Here is a 6,391-nt window from a genome sequence, read left to right as displayed (position 1 = left end):
TGATTTGTTTTTGCTATTTTTTGGCATATAACTTAATTTAACAAAAGTTCAAATCAATTGTGATAATCGGTTTAATCATGATTTAGATATTCATTTTAATAGGTTAAATTGAATAATCTAGTTTGAATATGTGTTTAAATTAAAAGATGATTATGTCAATCTTGTTATAATAGCAACATTAAACAATTTGTTCATCTTAATTTTTTTTTTTTCGATAAAAAAGGGCTGGTTTTTTTTCTCCCAGTCAAGAGCTTTACAAAGGAAAAAAAACTGATTTTTTTTTTTTAGGGCTAAAAGCCGAGAAAAGAAAAAAAAAAGGAAGGTTGTTTTGTTTTAGGGCAAAATGCCGAATGGAATAAAAAAAATAAAAAATAAAAAAAAAACTGTTTTTCTTTCCTTGTTTTGCCGTGAGCTGCAATTATAAAAAAAAAATTGTTTTTGTTTCGGTTTTTGAGGAATTGCCGAGAAGAACAAAAAAATATTTTCTGTTTTTTTTTTTTTTTGTTTTTTTTTTTGCCAATATTGATTATACATTAAATTAATAATGTATGATTAATTGTTGTGAAGAAGTTCACAATTTTTAGATACCTAATTATTTTAAAGAAGTTTAAAATAATGTTGGATTAAATTCATATTACAAGATTAATGTGAATTATGATTAAAATTATTGTGAGTAATTGAGGAATTGTCACATAATTTGATCAATTAAAAAGGTGGTTTGGATAAATTAATCTACATAATTAAGGAATTATGTCTTGCATGTTTAATTTATTAGTTGATGCATTTTTTTTAGTTGAATGAATCGTTGAATGGTTTTATTTACGTATTTTTGCAATCGGTTGTAATTTGTAATACCTAGTGTGGCCTTAGTTAAATTATGTTTTCGTAATGATGGAAACATAATTTTTAATGTAATTTGAGATCTCGTATCTCCGTTTGGTTTTCTTTTATATTATGGTTTTGAAATTAGAATGTAAATAGGTTTATTATGTAATTTTTATTTGTAATTTTAAAGAAGACTAAAGATGGAGATTGGATTGCTCACTCCCGCTACATGGACCAAGATGGAACATCAAGACAAGCTTCTCGGGTCCAAGGATGGATTCCAAAATTATATTTAATGTTCATTTTGGTAGATAGGCCACACTAGGACTTTATTTTTGTTTTACGTTTTACCGTTCTTATTGCTTTTCATTCACATGATAGTTAGTGCATCATATTCCGCCTAAACCAAACCACCTACTAAAATGTATGAAAATTGACTCATATAGGTTGAATGTTAGTTTTCATAGACATACAGATGTCACACTTTTTAAAGCCATCACCTTAGTTTATTCATTCACGCATACTAGATATTAGTTCACTTAAAATGAATTAAAATAAAGTTGATGGGATCTTCCTCTAAAACTGAAATTGAGACTAGTCTTTATAGGCCAAACAACTATGAATCCCTTCTTCGTCGGTAGGCATATAGGACCTTACTCTCCATATGACCCCTTCTACGTTGGGTAAGTAGTTTGTGTTGACTTAGTTTACCTCAACATTATAGTCCGGAGAGTTTCTCGTGATTATGATGGACTAAAGATAGAATTTACAGAAATTTATCGACCAAGAATTCTAATAGTAGAATTAGCCAAGAGGTTGGCTTATCAATTTACAGATAATTGAGTCTTGGGATCATTTATATAATTCTTGAGGGAGGTCAATTGTATAAATTCTTGAGTCTTCGCGTTATAACAGTATTGCATTAGACTTAAATCAAAAACGATGAGTATGCTTATTATATTTATTCTTCTTTTCGCAGTGTAGAATACGTCTTATTTTGATAATACTGTTACAACACATGGCTGGAAATAACAAAATCCCTATGCCAAGTGCCACACTTGGACGCGAGTCCTGGTTAAAAGCTTTCATGGACCACAAGAATCAGTTCACACGTCTGAAAAATGACGGGTCCAACTTTGCGGACTGGGAGGCATCATTGCGGAATGCTGCCATTGCTGACGGTAAGCTCAAGTACTTAACTGAGCCAATACCGCCAAACCCAGGCCCCAATGTAGGAGTCAATGAGTCACTTGCTTATAGTGACTTCATTTTGGAAGCGGGTGCGATAAAGAACGTACTCATCTTTGCAATGGAAACCAATTTGCAAAGACGCTTCATTGCCCAAGGTGCAAACAAGATTTTCACCACGCTCACTAACGAGTTCTCAAAAGCACCGAGAATCGTTACTTATGAGCATACCTGTCGCTTCTTTGATGCGAAACTCCAGAAGGGCCAACCGGTTAGCCCACACATTCTTAACATGATTGAGAATGTCGAGAAATTGGAGGCACTTGATTGCAAAATCAGTGAGAGCATAGTCATTGACTGTATGCTTCATTCACTTCATGAAGGTTTTGCCTTTTTCAGGGCAAATTACTATATGAATGACATGAAGAAAAGTCCTCATGAGCTACACTCACTTCTCATACAGACCGAGAAGGATATGAAATTGAGTGGGAGCATGAAGAAAGATGTTCTCATGATTTCCAACAAGTATAAAGGTAAGGGCAAGGCTCACGGCGACCTAACTGTAGGAAAGCCGAAGTTTAAAAAGCCGGGAAACGGTAAGAGTGGGTCTGGTGAGACTAGTGGCTCACTAGGCAAGGCAAAGAGCAAGAATGGTAACGTTGAATGCCACCATTGTCACAAGTCTGGACATTGGAGGAGGAACTATCCCGTTTACAATGAGGACATAAAAGCAGGCCGCGTCACTCATGTTGGTATGTCATCTTATATTCATATGATTGAGATTAACTATGCAAGTTTCGGAACTTGGGTACTTGATACTGGTTGTGGTTCTCATCTATGTAATCATTTGCAGGGCCTAAAGAACATCACACCTCTCGCAAAGGGTGATGTGGACCTGCGAGTCGGGAATGGAGCACGAGTTGCTGCAGTCTCAAAAGGAACATACGTAATCCAGCTCCCTAGTGGGTTTGAGTTATATTTATATAACTGTTACTATGTACCTAGTTTATCTAAGAATATTATTTCTGTTTCCGTACTCGATAAAGACGGTTTTGCATTTTCAATAAAGGATAATAGCTGTATTTTCTCTTTTAATGAAATGGTTTATGGCAAAGCAGTTTCCATGAATGGAATTTACATCTTAGATCAAACCACAGATATATTACACGTGAATAATAAGAAATTAAAGGTTGGTGACAAAGATCAAACTTATCTATGGCATTGTCGAATGGGACACATAAATGAAAAACGTGTAAAGAAACTCATCGAGAATGGGACTATTCCGCATTCGATTTGTCTACTTTTGGCACGTGTGAATCATGTCTTGAATTTCCTTCAAAGGTGTTGGAATGCGCGCTAGTGACCTATTAGGACTCATACATACTAATGTTTGTGGACCTATGTCAATTACCGCTAGAGATGGCTATAGATATTTTATCACTTTCACGGACGATTTGAGTAGATACGGATATGTCTACTTAATGAAGCATAAAAGTGAGTCCTTTGAAAAATTTAAGGAATACCAGAATAAGGTTGAGAACCAACTGGGTAGAAAGGTTAAAGCACTCCGTTCAGATCGGGGTGGCGAATATCTTTCAAATGAGTTTGATCAACACCTTAAAGACTGTGGAATCGTTTTACAGTTAACTCCACCTGGAACACCTCAATTAAATGATGTATCCGAACGGAGAAATCGAACACTACTTGATATGGTTTGATCCATGATGAGTCACACGGTAGTACCTGATTCATTATGGGGCTTTGCTCTTTTGTCAGCTGCTCTTATACTTAACCGAAGTCCGTCTAAAGCTGTCGACAAGACTCCATATTAAATGTGGAGGGGAACGGTCCCCAACTTGTCCTTTATTCGAGTTTGGGGATGCGAGGCTTATGTCAAGTGGAGACACGAGGATAATCTCGGCCCGCGATCGGTCAAGACATACTTTATTGGTTATCCAAAAGGAATGTTTGGTCATTACTTCTATTCGCCTACCGAACATCGAGTTTTTTTTGCGGCTAGTGCAAAGTTATTAGAGAAAGAATTTCTCGAGAACAAGTCAAGTAATAGAACCTTCGAGCTGTCGGGGATTCTAGAACCAACAACCGAGGAATGGATGGAGGAATTTGTTCCTTCAACTGATGATTTGGTTGATATTCCTCAGGAACCTAGGAGGTCGGGTAGAGTCTCTAATCCTCCAGACAGATACATTGGTATGGTCGAGGAGAATGACGTTTTGCTCCTAGAGAGTAATGAACCCGCTACCTATAAAGGTGCCATGGCCTGTTCCGACTCAAAGCTATGGCTTGAAGCCATGCAATCCGAGATGGACTCCATGTATGAGAATAACATATGGGATCTTGTTGATTTACCTAATAAGGTAAAACCTCTACAGTGCAAATGGCTTTACAAAATAAAGCATTTTGTAGACGCGCAACCAGACACCTATAAGGCACGACTAGTGGCAAAAGGTTTCACTTAAGTGCACGGATTACATTATGATGAAATTTTTGCACCCGTAGTTATCCTACGTTCCATTCGGATAATCTTAGTGAGTGCCGCTTTTCATGACTATGAAATTTGGCAAATGGATGTGAAAACCGCCTTCTTAAACGGTTATTTGGAGGAAGAGTTGTACATGGTGCAACCCGAAGGTTTCATAGATACTGAAAATCCTAAAAAAGTGTGCAAGCTTAAGCGTTCCATTTATGGACTTAAGCAAGTTTCTCGGAGTTGGAATCATCGTTTCGACCAGGTGATAAAAGTGTATGGTTTCACTCGATCGGTTGAGGAACCATGCTTATATATCAAGTCGAGTGGGAGCAAGATTGTTTTCTTGATATTGTATGTCGATGACATACTCTTGATTGGGAATGACATTCCTCTCTTATTTCGGTTAAAGGATGGTTGAAGAACCATTTCCAGATGAAAGATCTGGGTGAGGCACAACGCATATTGGGAATCCGTATCTACCGAGATAGATCACGACGGATGTTATCACTTAGTCAGGAGTCTTATTTGGATAAGATTCTTGAGAGGTTCAGCATGACCAACTCCAAGAAGGGGAACCTTCAAATGACGTCTGGGATGCATTTGAGCAAGTCTCAGTCACCCACGACACCTGAAGGGGTTGAACGCATGAGTCGTGTTCCTTATGCATCTGCAATAGGATCAATCATGTATGCCATGATATGCACACGTCCAGACGTGGCATATGCATTGAGTATGACGAGTCGGTACCAAGGCAATCCAGGTGAAACACACTGGATAGTTGTTAAAAACATCCTTAAGTACCTACGGAGGACTAAGGATTGGGTATTGACTTATGGAGGAGATACTAAGCTATGCGCTATCGGTTACGCAGATGCTAGCTTCCAAATGGATCGAGATGACTCAAAATATCAGTCCGGGTTCGTCTTTACTCTTAATGGTGCTGCGGTCAGCTGGAAGAGTTCCAAATAGAGTGTTGTAGCAGATTCTACCACTGAATCCGAGTACTATGCCGCTTCGGAAGCAGCAAAGGAAGCTATATGGATGCGTCAATTCTTACAAGGACTTACGATAGTTCCTAGTTCGAATGACCCGATCACCATCTATTGTGACAATAGAGGTGCCATCTTCCAGGCTAAGGAGCTTAAGTCTAGTAACAAGTCTAGAGATGTACATCGGAAGGCTCACCTGATCCGTGATTACGTAGAGCAAGAGAAGATAGTGATTGACAAGATAGCTTCGGATAATAACATCGCGGACCCTTCACTAAACCGTTGAATTATGATAAGCATAAAGGGCATGTTATTTCCATGGGAATTAAACGTGTTCCTGGGTTGTAGTAGTTGATTATGGATTTGATACATTATCTTTTTCATATACTATTTATAACTTCATCGTTTTATTTCATATTTTATTTTTCATGTGGATTGTACCGACAACATTGAACGCCACAAAGTGAACTGAATTACATTATATTTGTTTTAGTCCGTAATCGCCTACATGAGCTGATAACTCTGGCTATTATATTGTGCAGTCGATTGATGGTGGGTTCAATGAGCCATAAGTCAAACAGTTGGCTGATCGATCACAGATGCGAGTTATAACGATACCTCGTATGACAATAAATTGTGACAACGTAATGGAGTCCTAAATGTTTAAAAACATTTGGTGCCAGGTCGTGGATTGGACGTCCATTGTGTTCCTAGAGTCGATTCTTTTGACTATCGACTGTCTCTTGAGATTAAGGCGGTTTTTGGTTGACTTTGGTTTCTTTCTCATGGTCTGCCGTAACAGGAGGCTAAGCAGATTTTTCTCGGGTCATTTCATCTTTGTGCTTATATCTGCAGGATTCGAGTTGAAGAAAATATCCAACCTTTATCAGGTTTAGAT

The sequence above is a fragment of the Silene latifolia genome, chromosome 2, assembly GCF_048544455.1.
Source record: "Silene latifolia isolate original U9 population chromosome 2, ASM4854445v1, whole genome shotgun sequence".
Classification (NCBI taxonomy): domain Eukaryota; kingdom Viridiplantae; phylum Streptophyta; class Magnoliopsida; order Caryophyllales; family Caryophyllaceae; genus Silene; species Silene latifolia.
Note: the sequence above shows the minus strand (reverse complement) of the source record.